Here is a 27458-nt window from a genome sequence, read left to right as displayed (position 1 = left end):
TGTTGACCCCCTCAAAGAATTCTAGTAGATTGGTGAGGCATGATTTCCCTTTACAAAAACCATGTTGTCTCTTCTTCAACAATTTTTTTTCATTTATGTCTGATAATATTGTACTCTATTATAGTTTCAACCAGTTTGCCCAGTACTGAAGTCAGGCTTACAGACCTGTAATTGCCAGGGTCACCTCTGGAGCCCTTTTTAAAAATTGGCATCACATTAGCTATCCTCCAGTCATCTGGTACAGATGCTGATTTAAATGATAGATTACAGACTACAGTTAAAAGTTCTGCAATTCCACATTTGAGTTCATTCAGAACTCTTGGGTGAATATTATCTGGTCCTGATGACTTACTGCTGTTTAGTTTACCACTTTGTTCCAAAACCACCTCTAATGATACCTCAATTTGGGATAGTTCCTCAGATCTGTCACCTAAAAGGAATGACTCAGGTTTGGGGATCTCCCTCACATCCTCAACTATGAAGACCAATGCAAAGAATTAATTTAGTTTTTCCACAATGGCCTTATCGTCCTCGAGTGCTCCTTTAGCACCTTGATTGTCCAGCGGCCCCCTGGTTGTTTACCAGGCTTCGTGCTTCGGATGTACTTAAAAAAAAATTGCTATTACTTTTTGGGTCTTTGGCTCACTGTTCCTCAAATTCTTTTTTGGCCTTCCTAATTGTATTTTTACACTTCATTTGCCAGTGTTTATGCTCCTTTCTATTTTCCTCACTAGGATTTAACTTCCACTTTTTAAGGATGCCTTTTTGCCTCTCACTGCTTCTTTTACTTTGTTGTTTAGCCACGGTGGCTCTTTTTTGGTTCTATGTTTTTTTTAATTTGGGGGTACATTTAAGTTGAGCCTCTATTATGGTGTGTTTAAAAAGTTTCCACGCAGCTTGCAGGGATTTCACTTTTTGCGCTGTACCCTTTAATTTCTGTTTAACTAACCTCCTCATTTTTGTGTAGTTCCCCTTTCTGAAAATAAATGCTACAGTGTTGGGCTGCTGTGGTGTTTTCCCTGCCACAGGGATATTAAATTTAATTATATTATGGTCACTATTACCAAGCAGTCCAGCTATATTCACCTCTTGGACCAGATCCTGTGCTCCACTTAGGAGTAAATCAAGAATTGCCTCTCCTCTTGTGGGTTCTAGGACCAGCTGCTCCACGAAGCAGTCATTTAAGGTGTCAAGAAATGTTATCTCTGCACCTGGTCCTGAGGTGGCATGTACCCAGTCAATATGGAGATAATTGAAATCCCCTATTATTATTATTGAGTTTTTTATTTTTATAGCCTCTCTAATCTCCCTGAGCATTTCACAGTCACTATCACCATCCTGGTCAGGTGGTCGGTAATATAGCCCTACTGCTATATTCTTATTATCAGAGCATGGAATTACTATCCATAGAGATTCAATGGTGCAGTTTGTTCATTTAAGATTTTTACTTCATTTGATTCTACGCTTTCTTTCACATATAGTGCCACTCCCCCACCAGCACGACCTGTTCTCTCTTTCCGATATATTTTGTACCCTGGTATTACTGTGTCCCATTGATTATCCTCATTCCACCAAGTTTCTGTGATGCCTATTATATCAATATCCTCATTTAATACAAGGCACTCTAGTTCACCTATTTTATTATTTAGACTTCTAGCACTGGTATATAAGCACTTTAAAAACTTGTCTCCATTTAGCTGTCTGCCACTAAACAATGCAATTGAATGGGCCTCTTTTTTAGTTGATTGTTTCTGATCAGACTCTGTCTGTATTTTATCATTTTCCATCTTCTCGTCCTCACTAGGGCATAGAGATTCTCTATTAATAGATCCTCCCCTAAGGGATGTCCAAACCACGTGCTCCTCCGCACTATAGACCTTCTCATTATTATGTGCACTGCCCAGCATTCAGATGGCAGATACTGAAGTCTCTCCTTGCAGTGATTGCTGCATCTCTTGTTCCTGTAGATTTAACATATCAAAGGAATGTGTTTGCTTTAGATTTTTGGCAGTTTCAAGAATTCTACTGTAGCTCTTGTTTCATAGTATAAGATGATGTTTAGCCATTTATATAGATAGTATCCTATTAGCTCTTCCAAACCTCAGCTGCAAGTTCTGAGTCACCTCTTAAAAGCTTTGAGATTGGGCCGGTCAAATCCATTCTAGTTTGTATTTTAGTCTCTCAAATGCATAGGCTTTGAAACTGCACTCAGACTACTTCAGTTGTCTGGAAATCCAGATTGGGGGGTGGGTATGTAGGAGTATGTTGGCAGGATTTACAGGATAACAATTTATGGCTCTATTCTAAACCCCTTACTTGGAGGTCTGAGTGTGGAATTTGCCACAGAGGGTCTGTCTGCACTGCCATTAGACACCGTGGCTGGTCTGTGCCAGCTGACTCGGGATCCTGGGGCACAGGCTAAGAGGCTGTTTAATTGCAGTTTGTAGGGTCCTAAAGCCCGGGCTCCAGCCTGGGGCCGAACATCTACACCACAATTAAACAGCCCCTTAGCTTGAGCCTCGCGAGCCCCAGTCATGTGGCATGGGCCAGCCGTGGGTGTCTGCTTGCAGGGCAGACATACCCAGACTCTCCAAGCAGAGGGAAATAAACAGAATGTCTAGGATTGGTCTCTGTGGACAGCTGTTAACAAGTTTGAATTAGGGTTAGGAACGAATGGATTGGATCAGGAGGTGGGGTAACTACATTGACTTGCAGAGTTACACCAGTTGTGGTTCTGGTCCAGTATGTTCATAAAGGAGAACCACAGACATGCAGTGAGAGTGACCATCATTTTATATCAAAAAACAAAAAAAACAAGTGTAAAGTCTCCATGAGAGAGCGCAGTGTGGGTGTCTCTTTGGAGCATGTGATGCTGAAACACAAAATGACCATTTACTGACACACTGAGCAGACAGGCTGTGCTACTGGACATGGGAGCAGGGCCAGATGGTGTCATTTCATGGCCCAGGCACCACATTGGGGAGCCAGACAATGGGCCAGCAAAGAGAAAAATGCATAAAATATACATTTAAATGATCTCAGTTCCCATCAGTTCCCCGACAATTCATCCGTTTTCCCCCAGCAAGTACATCAGTCCTCCCACCAACAGCCCAGCAATTCTAACCCTCCTCTGCATTATCCTCCCTTAATTCTAGCCCGCTCCACAGTCCATTCATTTCCCATTCTTGCTCCCAGTTCTCTCCCTCCAGTCTCTTATCTCATCACTCAGTTCCACTCACCCTCCCTCAGTTGTTTCCTTCAACCCCCTCCAGTTTCCGTTCTAACGGTCAGACCTGTACCGGTCGTGTAACATGTTCTGTGATTGGAGATGTTTCCACCTGTTCCTTTCTTCTCCTGCTACCCTCAGGCAGCTTCTGAGGAGAACATGTTTACAGGACGGTGGGGGGTGAATCAGATGGGCCAATTGTTTAGAGTGTTTTTGAGTGTTTTGCTTCACATAAGCCATTTGGAGATCTTGGCAGTAGTAAAACATTTCCTGTGCATATTAGCATAATGTATTTGATGCCTGTGATTTGCCAGCTTATTGAATGTTTACAATACAGCCTTTCACGTAGTTCTGATTGAAGCTGACATTCCTTGGCATGCAGGTGCAGCTTCCCGAGGAAAGAGAAGCGGCAGGTTTTGCTAACGACTAAAAAGAAAAAAGCTTCAGTGCAATTAAATTTCAGACAGACAACATTAAAAATACACCTCTGCCCCGATATAACACGAATTCGGATATAATGCGATACAGCAGTGCTCTGGGTGGGGTGGGGATGCACAACTTTGATATAATGTGGTTTCACTGAGGACAGTGTTATATCGAGGTAGAGATGTAATCATGATGAGTTTCTGGCTGTGTGCGCACTTTGGGGCCAAGAGCAACACAAGTCTTTTTTTTGTTAGTTGCACAAAAGCATCACACAAAGATCATGAGATCTTGTGTAGTCTCCTGTGGGTTGTAGTACTTTGGTCCCATTTTGGCTGTTGGGTTTAGTGTTGGTGGCTTGTAGATGAGCTAGTGGTGCCGTCTCACCTCAAACACTCTCACTCTATTTACAACACGCCTTAGTCCATGGTCTTGCACTGGGCTAAGCATGCTCAATTCCTTTTTAAGTCACTGGGAGTTGAGAACACTCAGCAACTTCCCAGACTGGGCCGTAGCACAATTTCTCAGAACATAGTACAGCTTTTTCCTCACATTCAGTCACTATCTGACTTTCCGTTTGGTTTGTCACGCTCGGTGTTTTCAATATCTCAGTTGTCTTAACAGCACATTAATGAGGGCAGCAACAAAGCTCCCAAGTGAATGTCGTCCAAGCAAATAGTGTCTATTTTGTTGTTAATAATTTTGGTCTGCAAAGAAAAATCCACCCTCTTTTAGTTTATCCTCCTTTGGGTAACCTTATGGGCTTGATGCAGGAATCACTGGGTGAAATTCTATGGTCTCTGTTATGTGGGAGTTCAGTGTTGCTCATTATGGACCCTTCTAACCTTAAAATCTATGACTCTGTCAAAATTAAACATGTTTTACAAAAATCCAGGGCTCATGTTCCTGGTGTGTCAGTGAAACCTTATATTAGAAAAAGCATAGACTGAAAGCACGCACTGTACTCTTACTGTCATTTCACAAAACACAATAACATGCTACAAATTAGGCATTTCAGGAATAAAATTACCCACAAAACTACAGAAAATGGCAGCATGCACTTGCCATCTTTATTTCTACAAGTGCTTCTTCCATAAATAGTGCCAGGATTTCAATGTACAGTATATTCCTTTATCAGAGGGGTAGCCGTGTTAGTCTGGATCTGTAAAAAGTGACAGAGTCCTGTGGCACCTTATAGACTAACAGATGTATTGGAGCATAAGCTTTCTTGGGTGAATACCCACTTCATCAGATGCATGTAGTGGAAGTTTCCAGAGGCAGGGATAAATATGCAGACAAGACTGATTCTTGCCTGCATATTTATACCTGCCTCTGGAAACTTCCACTACATGCATCTGACAAAGTGGGTATTCACCCACGAAAGCTCATGCTCCAATACGTCTGTTAGTATTGGACTCTTTGCTGCTTTTTAGTATATTCCTTGGCACAGATTGCTGATAAATCGGAGCTCAAGGTAACTTTTGCTCATCAGCTACTAAGTGAAAACATTTGTGGTTTGTCTGATTTTGTTGCCAATGTGTTTGATTTCTCTGCTCTTTTTGTTTTCTTTCTGATTTTCAAAAAGCAGTTGAACAAGCTCTAAATGGAGCATAACTCATTTCGAGCTTCGAGACTATTCCAGTTTAGTTAATGAAAGGTAGGTAGGATAGGTAGGTAGGTGAACACAGTGACCTAGCTAAGGTCAATACGTGAATGGAATTGTTTTTTAGAATGGAATTGTTAGTTTGTGTTTGTTAGGAACAGTGACACGTCAGTCAGGTTTACTATAAAAAAAAAAAGAGCTGCAGAGAACTTTCTCCTGAGAGGAGAGTGAAATACGTGTACTTTTACCATTATAGAAAGAAAAAAAATAAAATATCTGACCTTTTCTTTTAAAATCTCCAGCACCAAAACAGTGGGGTGCAGGCAGTTGAAAGTTGGCCAGAAAACAGGCCGCAATTTGAAAAGTGGCCTTGATTTCTGGCAAAATTGGCTGAGTGCTTTTTGGGCAGACTTCTCAGCAAAAGAAGGCGATGCTACCCCTGTGTTCACTGCTAACATAGATGCATGACTCATTTAAGATCTGATTCAGAGCTTGTTGAAGTCGGTGGAAGGAGTTCCGTGGGCTTTGGACAGCTCTGTAGGGTGCACAGGACAGGAGATTTCAGTGGGGTCTAGCCAAACATGCAGATTGAGGATTTTTTTTTCTTTTTGAAGAAACGTAAGAAATTACATTTTAAAAATACACCCACACTGGCTTTGGCTTTACAAGTGCTGAAATGGCCTGATAAGCCTGAGTAACTGGAAAAGTCCCTCTGATTTAATCCTTTGACTCCCCCAAATTGGAGCCATTGTTTCTCACCCTTTGGGAATGAGGGATCCTCCTTTTTCCTGTGTGGAAAAGAATACTTGGAAATCAGCTGACGCCTACGTGGAGTTTATTTCCTTGGGAGTTTTGTCACTCTAATGGGCGGATTCGTGCATTTATTAATTTTACATGGCACTCCGTTGATTTCAGCAGTGGGGGACAGTTATTTAGAGAGTGAAGTGCTCTGCAGGGTGTTGATGGAGCCGTGGGAGTGAGAAGATGAACAGTCACAATCAAACAAGCTCAGATTAGTCAGAGGTGTCTGTGACTGAGACATAATCAATGCCATTAGTGTCACCTGGCAGAGCACCCAGGGCTAACTGCTATTTCTGGCAGGCACCTTCATTTGAATAGAATGTAAATGATTTATGATTAATAAATGCTTCTAGTGGACTGGCTCGACACTGGAGAAGTTAATCACTTTGTATGAGTATCCCATTATTTGTTCAATGCTCCTAATTTGTATTGTAAAGATTTTGTGTCAGGCAGTGTTTATGCAGGAACTAAATGAGCCTTATTTTAATTTCAGTGTATTTGTACCCACATGGAAAGATCTTAAAGGGATGGGATTCATCAGCAGAAACTCTCCTCTGCTTTTTGGTCCATGGCCACCAGGAGTCAGAGAGTGGATAAATCCAAGGGGAAGGCCAGCCAGCTATGCACAACCAAAAAGTGAAAACCTCATAGCAGAGATTTGCAGAGTAGTTGAGGAGATGGGACCAGTCTTCTGACTGCTCATGAATACAGCCAGTGGGCAATGGCCTGCCTTTGCGCTCTCTCTCCAGGTTGGGAGAACCCTCATTCCTCCTTTGCTGTGGTGTGGGCTGTCTTCAGCTATCATCAAGGGACTCTGTCATCTCCCCCAGGTGGCACATGGTTTGACAGAAGCCCTGGTGGATGGAGAATCCCTCCTTCGTGAGTTTGATAGTTGTGGTCAATCGAGGAGGTGTCACGTTCACCTCAGATAGCCATTGAAGCGTCTATCCTTATATTAGGGTGTTTGCTGAAGGATTCCCTAATATAATTCCCATAAACACCACAGCTCTCAAAGTTGAGTGGAACTTGTGACTCTTGCCCGAAAAGGGGGCAGACCTGTGGCTTCAGAATACTGGCTTTAACGTTACGTCTCTTTCTCCAGAGCGGAAATACAGTAGCTTCCACCTAAAAGGTCAGTTCAGTGTATCTTTTTATCAGGTTGCCTTTGCTACACTTGAAAGACTTTAGTCGAGAAATAATCAAGCGGTAGTGATTTCGATACTGTGTCCTGAGTAGAGCTAAGTGAATGCAAAATAGTATTTGCAAGGATTAATTGGAATCAGACCCACACATTTACTTTGATGGTATTCATGACCCATTTTTAAAGTGTCCCATGAATATCTGCAGTAGTGGAGGTTTGGTTTTGTTCACAAGAATATTTCACTGAAAATCTTGTGAACATTCATGCAAATGTGTGTTTACATGACATTTTCCACTGGGAATGTTAATGTAGCTATCTTGAAGATTTCCTTCTTTCTGTTTATAACTTTAAAGTAATGCAATCAGAGAGCAGCAATAAAAAACATAGTAATTAGTTTGAGAAAAACCTATACGTTAAAATACGTTTGCATAATGTGTTAATCAAATGGTTTTCAATAGAGCTGGTAGGAAAATGGCATTTCCATCCCATGTCAAATTCCACCATTTCAAGATTTTTCAATCCAAATTGGGATGAACATAACAGCCATACTGGGTCAGACCAAAGGTCCATCTAGCCCAGTGCCCTGTCTCCCGACAGTGGCCAATGCCAGGTGTCCCAGAGGGAATGAACAGAACAGGGAATCATCAAGTGATCCATCCAATCACCCATTCCCAGCTTCTGGCAAACAGGTGCTAGGGACACCATCCCTGTCCATCCTGGCTAATAGCCATTGATGGACCTATCCCCCATGAATTTATCTAGTGCTTTTTTGAAAAGCCAAAATTTCACAATTTACCATGTGATAAAAATACTGAAAGGTGCTGTTTAAGAAACTTCAAAATTACCTTATGGAAACAAAATATTGTGACCTTTCCTGACATGGAACAGGAAGTCCAATATTTTAAATTGAACTTTCAGAGTTTCAGCCTGGGTAGTGAAAGGAGCAGGGGTGAGTGCACAAGAGGAGGAGGCAGATTTGACACGAAGAGAATTAAATAAGTACTCCTTAGGATAGGAGTGAGGGGATGTACCTAAAAAGCAGCACTCTGTTTCTTAGGAGCTTTTCTCAGTGGTGGCAGGGCAGCCAACTTTGCTTTCACCAGTGTGAGGGGGGCTCCCTGCAATGACCAGGGTATGGAGGGTCAGGTCTAGTGGTCAGAGTCAAGGTTCAAAACCAAAACCAGCATTAGCTAGCAAGCTGAGAGTCAGGGCCAGAGGAGCAGGGATCTGGAGTAGGGTGGGACAGGAGGAACTGGGAGAAGACAGGGGCCTTGGATTGGAGGACAGGAGCCAGGAGCAGCTGGGGAGCCAGGCACCGGGGGCAGGCTTGGGGGGACAGGGACCAGGAGTCAGGTAGGCAGGAGGGGTCCATAGCAGCAGCCAGCCAAGGATTCCTCTAATTGCTCAGACAATGTCCTCTTACTTCCTGGTTTACATATTAGAGTCCCTCAGCCAATCATAGGTCATAGAATTATAAAACTGGAAGGGACCTCGAGAGTCCCCTGCACTCAAGGCAGGACTAAATATTATCTAGACCATCCTGACAGGTGTTTGTCCAACCTGCTCTTAAAACCCCCAGTGATGGAGATTCCACAACCTCCCCAGGCAATTTATTCCAGTGCTTCACCACCCTGACAGGAAGTTTTTCCTAATGACCAACCTAAACCGCCCTTGCTGCAATTTAAGCCCATTGCTGCTTGTCCTGTCCTCAGAGATTAAGACAACCAATTTTTCTCACTCCTCCTTGTAACAACCTTTTATGTACTTGAAAACCGTTATGTCCCTCCTCCCTCCCCGCCTCAGTCTTCTCTTCTCCAGACTAAACAAACCCAATTTTTTCAATCTTCCCTCCTAGGTCATGTTTTCTAGACCTTTAAACATTTTTGTTGCTCTTCTCTGGACTTTCTTCAATTTGTCCACATCTTTCCTGAAATGTGGCGCCCAGAACTGGACACAATACTCCAGTTGAGGCCTAATCAGCGTAATAATTACTTCTTGTGTCTTGCTTCCAACACTCCTGCTAATACATCCCAGAATTATGTTCGATTTTTTTTGCACTGGCATTATACTGTTGACTCATATTTAGCTTGTGATCCACTATGACCCCCAGATCCCTTTCTGTAGTACTCCTTCCTAGGCAGTCATTGCCCATTTTGTATGTGTGCAACTGATTGTTCCTTCCTAAGTGGAGCACTTTGCATTTGTCCTTATTGAATTTCATCCTATTTACTTCAGACCATTTCTCCAGTTTGTCCAGATCATTTTGAATTTTAATCCTATCCTCCAAAGCACTTGAACTCCTCCCAGCTTGGTATCGTCCAAAAACGAAGGGATGATGGCAATGAAGGGAGCTGGATATTTTCCCCCAATTCCTTAGAAGTTTTTAAGGCCCGGCTTGACAAAGCCCTGGCTGGGATGATTTAGTTGGGGATTGGTCCTGCTTTGAGCAGAGGGTGGGACTAGATGCCTCCTGAGGTCCCTTCCAACCCGGATATTCTATGTTGCAATCAGTGCAAACAACTCCTAGCCCTCAGAGACAAAGTACGAACTCTTGAGACCAGAGTGACTGAACTGGATGGATAGAGAGAGAGAGAGAGTCAGTTTCTCTCTCTCTCTGTCAGTCAGGAAAATGGTGGAGTGGCCCCACCTCCAGTCTGACAGCCTCTCTGCTGTTGAGGAGGAAGGAGAACGTCAGGCTGCTGTGGAGGGAAATCAATCCTATACTTAGTACCTTCCAGATGATGTCATTATATCCTCTTGCACCAAGGATACCCTTCCAGGGGAGGGGACCCCAGTTATTACAAAGAGGCAGGTAATAGTAATTTGGAGTTTGATTATGCAGAAATGTAGATAGCTGGGTTTGTGATGACCGGGAGAACTGCATGGTAAATTGCCCTAAGGCAGACAACTAAATATTCACAAATTTTAGAAATGGTTATCTACAAATGCTAGAAGTATAAATACTAAGATGGATGGACTTGAGTGCCTGGCTTTAAATGAGGATATGGATGTAACAGGAATCACAGAATCTTGGTGGAATGAAGATGATCAATGGGATTTGGTAATATCATGGTGCCACATTTATTGGAATGAGAGAGTGGGTTATGCTGGGGGAGTGGCACTGTATGGGACAGAAAGCAGAGAAGCCAATATAGACAAAATCGTAAATGAATCAAACTGTACCAAAGAATCTCTGTGGATAGAAAGTCCATGCTTTAAAAAAAAAAAAGGTCTCTAGAGGCAATCGTGTCAGTTACAGGCCAGTAAACCTAATTTCAGTACCCAGTAAATTAGTTTAAACTATAATAAAGAACAAAATTATGAGACACATTGATAAACATGATGTGCTGGGAAAGAGTCAACATAACCTTTGTAAAGGGAAATCCTGCCTCACCAGTTTCTTAGAATTCTTTTGGGGTATCAACAAGCATGGTGGCCAACGGGGACCCAGAGGATATAATGTACTTAGATTGTCAGAAAGCCTTTGACAAGGTCCTCACCAAAGGCTCTTACGCAAAGTAAACTGTCATGGGATAAGAGGGAAGGTCCTCTCATCGATTGGTAATTGGTTAAAAGATAGGAAAACAAAGGGCAGAATAAATGGTCAGTTTTCAGAATGGAGAGAGGTAAATAGTGGTGTCCCCCAGGGGTCTGTACTGGGCCCAGTCCTAGTTAACATATTCATAAATGATCTGGAAAAAGGGGTAAAACAGTGGGGAAATTTGCAGATGATACAAAATTCCTAAAATAGTTAAGTCCAAAGCTGAGTGCAAAGAGTTACAAAAGGATTTTACTAAACTGAGAGACTGAGCAACAAAATGACAGATAAAATTATTTTTTGATAAATGCAAACTAATGCACATTAGAAAACATAATCCCAACTGTACCTACAAATTGATGGGGTCTAAATTAGCTGTTACCACTCAAGAAATAGATCTTGGAGTCATATGGGATAGTTCTCTGGAAAAAAGAAAAGGTCATAAAAGGTAACAGTTGTTCGGAACCATTAGGGAAGAGACAGATAAAACAGAACATATCATAATGCCACCATATACATCCATGGTACACCCTCATCTTGAATACTGCGTGCAGATGTGGTCACCCCATCTCAAAACCGCTACATTAGAATGGAAAAGGTACAGAGAAGGGCAACAAAAATGATGAAGGGTATAAAACAGCTTCCGAATGAGGAGAGATGAAAAAGGCTTCGACTATTCAGTTTAGACAAGAGAAGACTAAGCAAGGGTATGATAAAGGTCTATCAAATCATGAATGGTGTGGAGAAATTGAATAAGGAAGTGATATTCATCCCTTTGTGTAACACAAGTCCCAGGGGTCACCCAATTAAATTAACAGGCAACAGGTTTAAAAGAAACTAAAGGAAGTATTTCTTCACACCTATGGAACCTGTGGAACTCATTGCTGGGGGATGTTGTGAAGGTCAAAAGTGTGACTGGGTTCAGAAAAGAACTAGATAAGTTACTGGAAGATAGCCATTTATGGACCTATTAACAGTGATTGGCAGGGACGCAGCCTCATGCTCTGGGTTCTCTAAACCTCTGACTGCCAAAGGCTGGGACTGGATGAGAGGGGATGGATCACTCGATTGCCCTGTTCTGTTCATTCCCTCTGAAGCATCTGGCACTGGCCACTGTCAGAAGACAGGATACTGAGCTAGATGGACCATGGATTTGACCTAGTACGGCCATTCTTACGATATGCATGCTGAAATACATGGATGAGACCCTTGATTAATAACCCGTGTCCTGGAAACCACCTCCATTGCTAGATCCAGTAGAATGAACGCTGCTGATTTGGGTACAGCTAGAATTAAAGCTTGGCAGGAGGCCCGGGGGTAGCTCTTATGGTGGCAGCTTTTCTACTAAGTACAAGTCTGTGGAATTGGCCCCCTTTTTTTAAAGCAACTTTATGGGAAGTGTTGTTTCCATTCCTTTGCAAAGGGTGTGAGGGCATATGCTGTGCAACAAACCTGTGTCATTAGAATTCACTGAAATCTATCACTGTCATTGCACAATTCACTTCCCTACACAGGGATGTTTTATGGATGTGACGCATACAGCTGTGTAACAAAAAGCGGGTGCCAGTCTGGTTCTGTGTACTGCATTTGTGGGGAGGAGGGGATGTTGGGATAGGCAGCAGGACCCTAGTTCACCAAAGTGCTTAAGTGCCTGCCTAAATCTATCCCCTTTTAGTAAAACACTTCAATGTCGGCTTAACTTTAAGCAATGAGGTGCACATGCGAAGTCTAACACTACTTCTTTAAAGAACGTTGATCCATGTGAGCACCAACTGCTGAAATATTTACACAGACTGCAGGAGAAAAACACACTCCAAATACAGCAATGCCAGTAGAGTGATAGCCTGTATACTTGGGAAGAAATATTTGTAATATATATTACTAAAGATTAGAGCTGGTGAAAATCATTAAACTAAACCAACTGGTGGGTTAATTTTTAATTCATTAGGTGAGAAAGAATGATGTCTGTGCAAATCGATTCTGATGGTCCAGGCTGAAATCGTAGCCCCAGAGAACATACTTTGAATAAGAAATTGAATTCTGTTTATGTTGGGCTACAGCATGCTCAGACTGCTGGGAAAAAATGGTTAGGCAGCAGCATCAAGAACTAGAATCAGTCTGAGAGAAAACATGGAGGATACAGAGCCTAAAACTAGCAACAGCTCCTGTCAGGGTGGATAAGAATCTTTTTTTTTCTTTTTTTTTTAATGGACATTTTGATTTATATGGGATTTTTTTATTTAAATTAAATACAGGTTTGTTTGTTTTTTAAATAAAGCAATTTACAATTACATTTTAAACTGAGAACCTATGTTGAGGTCTAAAATTATTACAATCTATTAACATTTAAATTAAATACAAAAATAATATTCAGTAGCAGTGTTGCTGCAAAGTATTAGAGAACATCAGACCACAGAACTGTGGGAAATCATTGGCTAAACACCTGGACCCAGAATTTGTTGACGTGATAAACCATTTGTTGACAGCAATAGCCTCTTGTGCAGGTGCAGAGAGAATATTTTCTTCATTTCAGTTTATTCAAATAGTTCAGTTCAATGACAAGTTCATTCAAAGCTAAGAAACTTATTGGAAACTGAAAAGCAGAAAAGCTTGTTTTCCTCTTTCAATTTATGAATAAAAACTAACAGAGAGAATATCAGAGAGGTAGCCGTGCTAGTCTGGATTTGTAAAAGCAGCAGAGTCCTGTGGCACCTTATAGACTAAGAAACATATTGGAGCATGAGCTTTCGTGGGTGAATACCCACTTTGTCAGATGCATGAGAGAGAATGAGATCTTCTAGTTCTAAAATCTTGAAGTGCATAGTGACCAGAAACAATCAGTTCATTTAACCAATTAAGGTGATAGTTCCTTTGTTTAATAAATTGGCTAGTTTTAAATGCAGCAAAGAGTCCTGTGGCACCTTATAGACTAAGAAACGTATTGGAGCATGAGCTTTCGTGAGTGAATACCCACTTCGTTGATGCATCCGATGAAGTGGGTATTCACCCACGAAAGCTCATGCTCCAATACGTCTGTTAGTCTATAAGGTGCCACAGGACTCTTTGCTGCTTTTACAGATCCAGACTAACATGACTACCCCTCTGATACTAGTTTTAAATGCACAACATGGTTTGATGAACTTTTTTGGAAAACTTTTTTTCTTATGTATTAAGCACAATTAAGGTATTAATTTGAAAACAAAATTAAAATGCTGTCTTGATGCATTTTAAATTAAATTTGCATTTCCATCCAAATAATGCTTGACACAAGTTATTCTTAATCCTCTTTTAAATAAGAAATGCCTCATTTACCATTTCCTAACATAAGAATGTGAATAAATATAAGTTAAACTAGATAGTTACTCAAATAAATGTATATAGATATACCATATCCTCCTGATTAGCAAAAAGAAACACCAATTTTAGGGTAAAGACTATATATAGTTGCAGATCAATGCTTTAATGGTACCAACCAGTGAAAATCAACATCTCTGCAGGAAAATAACTAAAAAGTATAACTGCAAAATGCAATTAAAACTGATTATTTAAATCAAAGTTTTTCTGCTTCCTAATTTAAATCAATCCACCCTGCCTCATCTTCTCCATGGACTTGAAATCAATGAGTTAGCTTCAAAAGGTTCCAGGTGTGATTGTGCTCTCCGTAACTCTGGTTTTATCAGGAGTAAGTGCATGAGTTAGCAGCAAAGAATCCTGTGGCACCTTATAGACTAACAGAAGTTTTGCAGCATGAGCTTTCGTGGGTGAATACCCACTTCTTCGGATGCAAGCAGTGGAAATTTCCAGGGAGAGGTGTGTATATATAAGCAAGCAAGAAGCAAGCTAGAGATAACGAGGTTAGATCAATCAGGGAGTATGGGGCCCTGTTCCAGCAGCTGAGGTGTGAAAACCAAGGGAGGAGAAACTGGTTCTGTAATTGGCAAGCCATTCACAGTCTTTGTTTAGTCCTAAACTGATGGTGTTAAACTTGCAGATGAACTGGAGCTCAGCAGTTTCTCTTTGAAGTCTGGTCCTAAAGTTTTTTTGTTGTAGTTGCATGAGTTAGTTTGGTTACATGGCTGTAAAACTGAGGGGAGATCAGAATCAGGAGTTGGTTTGGTTCATTTAAGCCTCCAAAAGTTAGACGGTCAAATTCACAAGTGGCATCAAGCTGCATAACTCTGCTGAGCTCTGTGAGTCTGTGCTGATTTACGCCAGCTGAGAACCTGGCTCCAGGAAACTTATTTCAACCGTCTGAATTGCTAGTTTGCAGATGGGGGTTAGGAAGCTCAAATAAAGCTCCTTCCTTCCAGGCTTGGTCTCGGCCAAAGAGACAAAAGCAGCTGCTCTAACACCCTTGAGGCACAGGGAGAAAAGTTTCAGGTGCTTTTTGAAAACAGAGCAGGATGCAATGCTGCTGTGAAGGAAGTGACTTACCCCCCCGGGGGGTGGGAGGGGTGCTAGTGCAGCTGGTCAGAGTCTGTCCCTGTATCAAATATAATTTAGGTGCTGAATGTTGCCCTTGGAGTGCTTATGGCTCCTGTGGAAATTCTTGGGGACCCCACAAACCTACTGTAGGGCACAGTTTGTTCTGATAAATCCTATTTGCCTTGTTCCACCCCACACCTGCCCTCCCACGCGGTGACAAAAGTCCTCATATCCGGGCATGCACAAAGTCACACACTGCTGCTGCCAATGTGATTATTTTCTCGTTTCCTGAGATTCTGCATTTGCCAGCAGCATCATTTCAACTAGGGAACTTCTGGAAGCCTCCCCCTTCTATGGGGGAAACCCCAACCCAAAAGTACATCAGATCTTTAGAGTCTGATCTTGCAGGTTTCGACACTAGTCGCCCACAGAGTTGTGTGTGCTCAGAGCCCGTGTCATCTGGAGGATTAATGAGAAAGTGGCCATAAGAAAGGATCAAAGGGGTAAAAGCTTCATCAGGTTATTTTTGATCAACTTCAGAGAGTCAGTCTGTCCCTTCAGATGGAGCCATCTGAATTAATGTCTGAGCGCTTTCACAGAACATTTCAAAGCTGCCTTCAGGATTTGAATTCTGTGATCTTATTAATTTTAATAGGCATTAGGTACTCAAATCTATTAGGCGGCTTTGGGAATCTAGAACTGGAAGTATTCTTTGACCATTGTTTAACCATTCTGACTTTTTCAGAATGCAGCTAAGACAGGTACATAAAATACAACAGGAATAGTGAATTATACAAATAACAGTAATAATAATAACAATAATAGGAAAACAAATTAAGCACATCAAAAGCAGGAAGCCTGCTAAACAACCAGTGGGGCTTCTGGATGATTGAGATGCCAAAGGAGCACTCAAGGATGATAAGTCCATTGTGGAGAAACTAAATGAATTCTTTGCATCGGTCTTCACAGCTGAGGATGTGAGGGAGATTCCCAAACCTGAGCCATTCTTTTTAGGTGGAAAATCTGAGGAACTGTCCCAGATTGAGGTGTCATTAGAGGAGGTTTTGGAACAAATTGATAAACTAAACAGTAATAAGTCATCAGGACCAGATGGTATCACCCAAGAGTTCTGAAGGAACTCAAATGTGAAATTGCAGGACTACTAACTCTAGTCCGTAACCTATCATTTAAATCAGCTGCTGTACCAGATGGCTGAAGGATAGCTAATGTGATGCCAAGTTTTATAAAGGGCTCCAGAGGTGACCCTGGCAATTACAGGCCCAGCCATTGTTATATTAACTCCTTTGAAGCGGGGCACCTGATCTTGCCTTATCTGTGTCCCTGTTTTACCCTCTGTGGGCTCCTTAACAACCCCCCTTTGGAGCCTCCTTTGATTTAACTCAGTGCATTCGCTCAGGCAGCAATGCACAATTGAGCCAAGACACTTAATATTCCTATGAAAAAGCCCAGGTGTTTTCCCAATTTGTCGCAGGTGTGGTCGTGATTAGACGGCTGCTAAGGATGAGTGGTTAATGGTGTCTCCTCTCAAGCCTACCAGAAACATTCTCCATAATAGCCCTAATAACAGACTGTCAGTGGGTGGCCGGACTGCCAGCATCTCATCCGCAGAGACACGATTCCTTTCGCACCTTCTCTTTGTAATCGAGGGTCTTGGTGTAGGGTGACCAGGTGTCCTGGTTTTATAGGGACAGTCCCGATATTTGGGGATTTTTCTTATATAAGTGCCTATTATCCCCCACACTCTGTCCTGATTTTTCATTCTTGCTATCTGGTCACCCTATGTTGGTATGACAGTGAAACCCACTGGTTTGACCCCTCCTCCCCGAAGATAGAACCCCTCCCATCTTCTAGGGTGGCAGGTAATGATGCTCTGTCCTGTAGCTATCAAGTTTATCTGCCTGCCCTGGTTGGTCCAGGGGTACTGAGTTAGCTTTGCCATTGTAAATGGCAATGTACTGGGCTGCGGTGAATTGTCTAATGGTTAATTGGCATTGGGTCTGGTCTTATTTCAAATCTTAATTATCTGCAAGAGGGGGTTAAATATCATGCTGTATTTGTCACCTTAGTTACATTGCACTAGTCAGTCCCATGCGATAGCAGGTGCATTTACAGAGGACACTGAAACAGGAGGTTTTACAAACGCCAGAGATGGCAAAAGAAAGTTCCATAGAGACATAGATTTTGGGGGGAAAGGGAAAGGTCCTGGAGTCATGTGATCGCAGCATAATCTCAGCTTTCATTTAAAACAAACACTAAGTTTCCAGCCCCCCATGGTGGCAAAGAAAATCTTGAAAAAGTCTGTAAATCTGCAGGGTGTCTGGAACAATATCTCTGAGAGGGGAATGGTCACATGCCTTTCCTGGCCGGCCCAGCCTCTCAAGGGGAAATGCCATTCTGAGAGGGGAACGTCCATACACCTCCCCATGGGGAGTGGACACCAAGATCCACTTCTCTGTCGCCCCTGCCAACACCACTCCCCAGGGCTCTGGGTATGGCCCAAGGAGACGGGCCTGGCCTGCCTCTCCAGAGGAAATGCCATTCTGAGAGACTCAGGGGCCCCAGGCTGCTGTCCTTCAGTCTTTTAGAGGGAGGAGCGGGGCTCCCTGTCACCTCCCCTCCAGGACAGGGTTGGGACATGAGGATGCCTTGTGTCATGGTGCGTCTCCACCCTTATGTTGCCTCATCCCTCCGCTGTCTGCAGTATGACGTTGGCCTCACACATGGAGGCAGATGGCCATGTCGGTAGCTGTCTCTGGCTGGTACCTGGAATGCCACTGACAGCTCTGAGCATGTCATTGCCAGAAAGCAGCCGACAAACTGGGAGTGGCTCGCAGAAGAGCAGCAGGCAGAGGAGGTTTCAGTAAATGAATATTCCTAGCTGGGCGAAGCAGGAATAAAGGCAGGGGAAATTATATTTGAAGGTTTTAAATACCAGACAGGGAGATGAATTATTTACACTGGAACAAAGAGCACAAGGAAACGAAAGGCAGTAATCCTTGGACTAATTGGCAGGAGCAGCTTCCTAACAGATTTATGGGCAAAAGTCTCCCAGGGAAAGTGGTGGGAGAGCTGTTCCTTTGATACCTAGGGAGAAATCCTGTGCTGGCCAGGGCAGGAACTAGGTGACCGAATAGGTTTCTACCAAACTCTATTTCAGTGGCTCAAAGTGATCATGATGGCTGAGGAGGAAACTAAGGCCCCAGTCCAGCAGGCCCATAAGCATGTGTGTAAACTTACTTCCATGAGTAAAGTTACACACATGTTTAAGTGAGTGCAGGAGCAGGGCCCATATGGACACTATCCCTGGGACCCGTCCGTGGCTACAGCAAAGTTTCCTTATTTCATTCAAAAATGGAATTTCACTCCCAGATCTCACTTGAGTGAGGTGCAGAACTTCGGCTAGTGAATTTCCTTTGCAATGGAATAAGGCACTTATTTCTTCCACTGGTAAATTACACAATATGGGTCCTGAATGCGCTGATACTGTTATGCATGGGGAAATGGTGTTAGGTTCTCTTCAGAGGTTTCCAAATGTGTGACTCATATTTTTCCCTCCTTTTAAGGCCTGGCCAGTTGGAATCACAGGACCGAAAGGAGCCTGGTGCTTCATAAGCAGAGACAGAAAATACAGCGCCAGTGAAAATGTAAACTCTCTCTCAAGGATTTATAAAGGTGACTCTCTTAGGGTCTGACATTGCACCACTGAGTTTTGCTATTGATGTTTGCTTGCTTCAGTGGGAGCAGGAACAGGGCCTCGCTGAGAAGTACTAAAGAATTTAGACGCCCAGCTCAAGAGAGCATTTAAATGTTTGTTTTAGTGTCCTGCTGAACAGAGAGAGAGGACTATTCTCTCGGGTTGGACTTCACCTGAGTAGGGAGGGAAATAGACTTCTAGGATGGAGGCTGGCACAACTGATTAAGAGAGCTTTAAACTAGGAATTGGGGGGAGACAGTTGGGAGATGTCCAGGTAATCTCCATGCCGGATTTTAACATTGAGAGGGAAGAAAACGAAGTTAGAAAGGATACAGCCATGGGTAGGAGGATGGGTAGTGTAGATACCAGTCTAATAGGTGATACTGGCAGTAGAATGTCTGGGCCTAATTGGGTAAAGAATGTGAGTGAAGCCAAACAGCAAAAATTAAGATGTTTATACACTAATGCGAGGAGCCTAGGTAACAAAATGGAGGAAATAGAGCTACTGATGCAGGAAGTGAAACCGGATATTATAGGGAGAACAGAAACATGGTGGAATAGTAGTCATGACTGGAGGACAGGTATTGAAGGCTATGTGCTGTTTAGGAAAGACAGAAATAAAGGCAAAGGTGGTGGAGTAGCATTGTATGTCGATGACGTTAACTAAAGAAATAAGAAGGGATAGAATGGATAAGACAGAGTCTGTCTGGGCAAAAATCACACTGGGAAAGAAAGCTACTAGAGCCTCCCCTGAGATTGTGCTTGGGGTGTGCTACAGACTGCCGGGATCTGATTTTGATATGGATAGAGACCTTTTTAATGTTTTTAATTCAGTAAACACTAATGGGAATTGTGTGATCATGGGAGACTTTAACTTCCCAGATATAGACTGGAGGACAAGTGCTAGCAATAATAATAGTGCTCAGATTTTCCTAGATGCGATAGCTGATGGATTCCTTCACCAAATAGTTGCTGTACCAACAAGAGGGATGCCATTTTAGATTTGGTTTTGGTGAGTAGTGAGGACCTCATAGAAGAAATGGTTGTAGGGGGCAACCTTGGTTCGAGCAATCATGAGATAATTCAGTTCAAACTAGATGGAAGGATAAACAAAAATAGATCCGTGACTAAGGTTTTTTATTTCAAAAGGGCTAACTTTAAAGAATTAAGGAAATTAGTTAGGGGAGTGGATTGGACTGAAGAACTAGGGGATCTAAAGGTGGAGGAGGCCTGGAATTACTTCAAGTCAAAGTTGCAGAAACTATAAGAAGCCTGCATCCCAAGAAAGGGGAAAAAATTCATAGGCAGAATTGTAGACCAAGCTGGATGAGCAAGCATCTCAGAGAGGTGATTTAAGAAAAAGCAGAAAGCCTACAAGGAATAGAAGATGGGAGTGATCAGCAAGGAAAGCTACCTTATTGAGGTCAGAACATGTAGGGATAAAGTGAGAAAGGCCAAAAGCCATGTAGAGTTTTCCCTTGCAAAGGGAATTAAAACCAATAGTAAAAGGTTCTATAGCCATATAAATAAGAGGAAAACAAAGAAAGAAGAAGGGGGACCGCTAAACAATGAGGATGGAGTGGAGGTTAAGGATAATCTAGGCATGGCCAATATTTAAACAAATACATTGCCTCAGTCTTTAATGAGGCTAATGAGGAGCTTAGGGATAATGGTAGGGTGATAAATAGGAATGAGGATATGGAGGTAGATATTACCACATCCGAGGTAGAAGCCAAACTCGAACAGCTTAATGGGACGAAATCAAGGGGACCCAGATAATCTTCATCCAATAATATTAAAGGAACTGGCACATGAAATTGCAAGCCCATTAGCAAGAATTTTTAATGCATCTGTAAACTCAGGAGTAATAGTAATAGGATGAAATTTAATAGTGAAAAGTGCAAGGTTATGCATTTAGGGATTAATAACCAGAACTATTGTTATAAGCTGGGGAGGCATCAGTTGGAAATAACAGAGGAGGAGAAGGACCTCGGAGTATCGGTTGATCACAGGATGACTATGAGCTGCCAATGTGATATGGCTGTGAAAAAAGCTAATGCGGTCTCGGGATACATCAGGCGAGGTATTTCCAGTAGAGATAAGGAGGTGTTAGTACCGTTATACAAGGCACTGGTGAGACCTCATCTGGAATACTGTGTGCAGTTCTGGTCTCCCGTGTTTAAGAAGGATGAATTCAAACTGGAACAGGTTCAGAGAAGGGCTACTAGGATGATCCGAGGAATGGAAAACCTGTCATATGAAAGGAGACTCAACGAGCTTGGCTTGTTTAGCCGAACCAAAAGAAGGCTGAGGGGGGATATGATTGCTCTTTATAAATATATCAGAGGAATAAATACCAGAGAGGGAGAGGAATTATTTAAGCTCAATACCAATGTGAACACAAGAACAAATGGATATAAACTGGCTATCAGGAAGTTTAGACTTGTAATTAGACGAAGGTTTCTAACCATAAGAGGAGTGAAGTTCTGGAACAGCCTTCCAAGGGGAGTAGTGGGGGCAAAAGACATATGTGGCTTCAAGACTAAACTTGATAAGTTTATGGAGGGGATGGTATAATGGGATAGCCTAATTTTGGCAATTAATTCATCTTTGACTACTAGCCGTAAATGGCTTGTGATGGGATGTTAGATGGGATGGGATCTGAGTTACTACAGAGAATTCTTTCCTGGTGTCTGGCCGGTGAGTCTTGCCCACATGCTCAGGGTTTAGCTGATCACCATATTTGGGGTCGAGAAGGAATTTTCCTCCAGGGCAGATTGGCAGAGGCCCTGGGGGGGTTTCGCCTGCCTCTGAAGCATGGGGCATGGGTCACTTGCTGGAAGGTTCTCTGCACCTTAAAGTCTTTGAACCATGATTTGAGGACTTCAGTGGCTCAGACACAGGTTTGATACAGGAGTGGGTGGGTGAGATTCTGTGGTCTGCATTGTGTAGGAGGTGAGACTAGATGATCATAATGGTCCGTTCTGACCTTAAAGGCTATGATTCTATGAGATGGACTGCTGCACTGGGCCCCTAACACTATTAATCACTAGGATTCTACAGGTCTCCAATAGTTCTCTAACTTTACCCTGAAGCCCTATAGACTTGAATAAGGAAGGAGATACTTTCTGCAGGTCTTTTTAACCAGGACTTAAATTCAGCTGGAGCTGTCCAGAGCAGAGCTTTGGGAAATATTTTCAATCCCCCTGGAATTTTTATAGCATGTTGGGGAAGGGAAGGGAGGAGAAGGGTGCTCCAGGAAATACTCTATAAGAATTTAAGCCCTGTTTTTAAACATTCTCTCTAATACTGTAGCAAGGAAATCTACATGATCATCCAAACACACATGGCACACTTCTCATGTTTTGTGTTCTCTAGGACTTTTCCGTGAGGATTTTCTTTAAAATAAGGTTTAACTGACACTCGTTTGGAACAGCCAGATTTGGTGGAGGTTTAACCTGTCACGTGTAAATGCAGCCCTGACTCGGGAGTAATCCCAAATTCATGTATGCTAATGTCACGCACTTATGTCTTCCCTGTATCCAGAGGGAGAAGAGAAGGGATAACACAGGTTCAGATAATACTGTGGCTAGTGTATAGCTGAAAAGTTAAATCCTGAAATGAAAATACCCAAATCACTATGCAGCCTGGGAGTCCCAAAGCTTTACCTCTAGAAAGGAGCGAAATTCAGTAACAAAAATGGAGTTTACAGTGTTTGAAAAGACTGGACAGAGGGCTAGGTGAGGACATTCTTGTAACATTCCAGCATGTGGATGTTCTAATCTGTGGTCATCTGAGGGGAGCAGGCAACGCAGTGGGACAAGGAGTCAGTGAGGGCCCATAAGAGCCGGCTGTGATGTTTTCTAGATAAGAGTTGATGGCAGCTAGCCAAGAGAATAGGAGCTTGCAATATTTCTGAGTGGCAACTTGTGCTTCTGCATGGCACGGATTCTAATGTCATGTAAATGGTTGTAACTCCACAGATCTCAAGGGAATGAGTCCTGCCATCTATAGATGTGAGATAAGATCCTGCCCATTGAGTTAATGTGCATAAAATGTACTGATAGCCTTGAATTCAATAGTTCTGTGATACGGTAGTATTTAAATTACTACTTTAGCTGACTCACATACCTTTAAACTCTGAATTAATGAAACCGCATTTGCAAACATTGCATCCTGGCTGGCTAACAGTCACAGCAATACCTTAGCATTAAATCCTAGCATGGTCCTACTTTTGTTTAATAAATTGCTTGTTTGTTTTGAAAACCAGTTTGCCTCTAAGAGTGGGTGTTGTCCCAGCATAACAAAGACAACTTTAATTTGTATTTTCCACATTTGATTGTAATCTCACAAGTTTCTGACGACTCTAAAGAGAAATAAAATTAAATCTCAGCTACATTTCCCAACGTAAGTCTGATCCTCTGCAGGTCAGTATCGGGTGCTTAACATTTCACAGGTAGTTTCACTGACTTCAGTTGACTTAATTGGAAGTATTCAGAGTTTGTAGAGTTAAACAGGTCTTTGCAGGATTGGGGCCTTCATTTGGTTCAGGTTTTTCCATAGCTTCTTTATCCCAGACGGTATTGGAGAAGAGTAGAGAGGCAAAGCCCTGCTTTTGTTATTGGATTTACTGCTACATACCTCAGTGCCTGCATATAGCATCAGTGGGGCTTGAAATAGGTGTAGGGTTCCAGCTGTGTATCTGCCCAGTGGGTCTTGGTACAGATGTAGGGCTCTGGTCTAGGAGTTCTGATTGCAGGACTGGGGCCCACAAATGACCTGTGTTGGTACAGGCTGGAATCTGGTGAAAGTTCCTATGTGTTGGTCACGAGCATGTTCTACGATCAGGCCAAAAGGTTGGCTGCTGGATTCAGCACATACTGTACTGGAGAAAAATATACTTGTAGTGTAATATTTCTACCGTTTCAGCTCCCTTTTAATGGACAAGCAAGCAATACACCTGAATGAATTTTATATGTTCCCTGAACTGCTTTCAGCTTTTGAATAACTCAGTTTGAAGCTTTAGTCAATATGAGTGGAGACATTTAAAATATCTTTGTGCTTTTCTGTCAATAAAAGATGGCAAAAGGCTAAAGAGGTGAAAATAGACAGTAATGTCGGAGATGCATCTGGTCATCGGCAGCATCCATGAGAATTAAGTTATCAACGTCTATGATGGAAAGAGATGTTTGGGATACTGTGATCTTTCTACGCGTATGTGTTGAAAAGTTGGCTGCTGAGGAGTTCTGTACAACCAATGAATACTGCTGCCATTTATCATTGGGTGATGGGAACAGTTAGTAAATCTTATTAGATCTGCCATGATGTGTATAGGGTTACAAGTGGTCTCTTAGGTACCCTGGACTCAAACAAGATAGGGCATTATAGGAGCTAATCAAAACCCTTCATTGCACCCAGAAATGGTCATGAAGTCAAAGCGCCTCTTGGAGAATCACATTAGTAGATGCCTCATGTTTGCAAGTAGCTTATTCCTGCTTGGAACCTGACATTCCTTTTACCCCAAAGCAGAGGAATCAGACCTTGATATACCACTGTGGACTCAAAATTATACCTGGGGTCTGCATTTAAGGCAGTCATATTTTTCCTGTGGCCTGTTAAATTTTGGAGTCCATTATATGAAAAAGGATAGAGCTATTTTCATCTGATTATTTTCTAGAATGTCTGAAAGCAGCATTGCTAGCATTGCTAGTATATCTATTGAGTGCAGTGCACATGGCATGATGCATATCTGCATGTACAATGTGACAACATTGTGCAAAAGGTGTCTGAGACAGCACTGTTTGGGTTTTTGTGTAAAATTGCTAATGTTTTGCCCAAATATGTTGTAACTGTAATTTTGCATGCTGCATCCAGTTCTCGTGCATGGCCTTTAAAAAGGATGGTGAGCAATGGAAAGGATTCACAGAAGAGGGACAAGAATGATTGAGATCTGGAAAACTTGCTTTTCAGTGAGAGGTAAAACCAAAAAAACTTAGTAAAAGAACTAAAAAAGAGCCACCGTGGCTTAACAACCATGTAAAAGAAGCAGTGAGAGATAAAAAGACTTCCTTTAAAAGGTGGAAGTCAAATCCTAGTGAGGCAAATAGAAAGGAGCATAAACACTGCCAACTTAAGTGCAAGAGTGTAATAAGAAAAGCCAAAGAGGAGTTTGAAGAACGACTAGCCAAAAACTCAAAAGGTAATAACAAAATGTTTTTTAAGTACATCAGAAGCAGGAAGCCTGCTAAACAACCAGTGGGGCCCCTTGATGATCAAAATACAAAAGGAGCGCTTAAAGACGATAAAGTCATTGCAGAGAAACTAAATGGATTCTTTGCTTCAGTCTTCACGGCTGAGGATGTTAGGGAGATTCCCAAACCTGAGCTGGCTTTTGTAGGTGACAAATCTGAGGAACTGTCACAGATTGAAGTGTCACTAGAGGAGGTTTTGGAATTAATTGATAAACTCAACATTAACAAGTCACCGGGACCAGATGGCATTCACCCAAGAGTTCTGAAAGAACTCAAATGTGAAATTGCGGAACTATTAACTAAGGTTTGTAACCTGTCCTTTAAATCTGCTTCGGTACCCAATGACTGGAAGTTAGCTAATGTAACGCCAATATTTAAAAAGAGCTCTAGGGGGTGATCCTGGCAATTACAGACCGGTAAGTCTAACGTCGGTACCGGGCAAATTAGTTGAAACAATAGTTAAGAATAAAATTGTCAGACACATAGAAAAACATAAACTCTTGAGCGATAGTCAACATGGTTTCTGTAAAGGGAAATCGTGTCTTACTAATCTATTAGAGTTCTTTGAAGGGGTCAGCAAACATGTGGACAAGGGGGATCTGGTGGACATAGTGTACTTAGATTTCCAGAAAGCCTTTGACAAGGTCCCTCACCAAAGGCTCTTATGTAAATTAAGCTGTCATGGGATAAAAGGGAAGGTCCTTTCATGGATTGAGAACTGGTTAAAGGACAGGGAACAAAGGGTAGAAATTAATGGTAAATTCTCAGAATGGAGAGGGGTAACTAGTGGTGTTCCCCAAGGGTCAGTCCTAGGACCAATCCTATTCAATTTATTCATAAATGATCTGGAGAAAGGGGTAAACAGTGAGGTGGCCAAGTTTGCAGATGATACTAAACTGCTCAAGATAGTTAAGACCAAAGCAGATTGTGAAGAACTTCAAAAAGATCTCACAAAACTAACTGATTGGGCAACAAAATGGCAAATGAAATTTAATGTGGATATATGTAAAGTAATGCACATTCGAAAAAATAACCCCAACTATACATACAACATGATGGGGGCTAATTTAGCTACAACGAGTCAGGAAAAAGATCTTGGAGTCATCGTGGATAGTTCTCTGAAGATGCCCACGCAGTGTGCAGAGGCGGTCCAAAAAGCAAACAGGATGTTAGGAATCATTAAAAAGGGGATAGAAAATAAGACTGAGAATATATTATTGCCCTTATATAAATCCATGGTACGCCCACATCTCGAATACTGTGTACAGATGTGGTCTCCTCACCTCAAAAAAGATATTCTAGCACTAGAAAAGGTTCAGAAAAGGGCAACTAAAATGATTAGGGGTTTGGAGAGGGTCCCATACGAGGAAAGATTAAAGAGGCTAGGACTCTTCAGCTTGGAAAAGAGAAGACTAAGGGGGGATATGATAGAGGTCTATAAAATCATGAGTGATGTTGAGAAAGTGGATAAGGAAAAATTATTTACTTATTCCCATAATACAAGAACTAGGGGTCACCAAATGAAATTAATAGGCAGCAGGTTTAAAACAAATAAAACGAAGTTCTTCTTCTTGCAGCGCACAGTCAACTTGTGGAACTCGTTACCTGAGGAGGTTGTGAAGGCTAGGACTATAACAGTGTTTAAAAGGGGACTGGATAAATTCATGGTGGCTAAGTCCATAAATGGCTATTAGCTAGGATGGGTAAGAATGGTGTCCCTAGCCTCTGTTCGTCAGAGGATGGAGATGGATGGCAGGAGAGAGATCACTTGATCATTGCCTATTAGTTTCACTCCCTCTGGGGCACCTGGCGTTGGCCACTGTCGGTAGACAGATACTGGGCTAGATGGACCTTTGGTCTGACCCAGTACGGCCATTCTTATGTTCTTATAAACTCAGTCTGGTAAGTTTAACCAAGACAAGAGGTGAGTCGATCACGTTCTACAAATTCCTGTTTGGGGGAAAGATTTCTGATAATTGAGGGCTCTTCAGTCTAGCGGAAAAAGGCATAGCAAGATCTAGGATCTGGAAGCTGGAGCTAGACCAATTCAGACAAGAAATAAAACACCAATTTTAGCAGTGAGGGGAATTTAATATTATAAAAGGGTAACTGGGATTTTGATAGATTCTCCATCATTTGAAGTCTTTAGATCAAGACCACATGCATTTCTAAAATCGCTCTAGCTCAGCCAGAAGCTATGGGCTTGAGGTGGGAATCACGGTGTGAAATTCTCTGGCCTGCGCTAGACAGGTCAGACTAGAGGATCATAATGGTCTCTTCTGGCATTAAGATCTATGAGTAGATTTGTGTACATAGATCTGGGGTCTCCTTTTTT

General features: G+C 42.2%; 1 long non-coding RNA gene across 1 annotated transcript in view; it reads left to right on the top strand.

Moving 5' to 3' along the window:
* Positions 1 to 27458, top strand: part of LOC123369912 — a 158071-nt gene that overhangs the window by 122280 nt on the left and 8333 nt on the right. Inside the window, exon 3 of the long non-coding RNA XR_006579183.1 lies at positions 18742 to 18850. This is a non-coding gene — a long non-coding RNA (uncharacterized LOC123369912). The remainder of the gene's footprint in view (positions 1 to 18741; positions 18851 to 27458) is intronic.

The sequence above is a fragment of the Mauremys mutica genome, chromosome 4, assembly GCF_020497125.1.
Source record: "Mauremys mutica isolate MM-2020 ecotype Southern chromosome 4, ASM2049712v1, whole genome shotgun sequence".
Lineage (NCBI taxonomy): Eukaryota > Metazoa > Chordata > Testudines > Geoemydidae > Mauremys > Mauremys mutica.
This window is presented reverse-complemented; position numbering and strand designations above follow the sequence as displayed.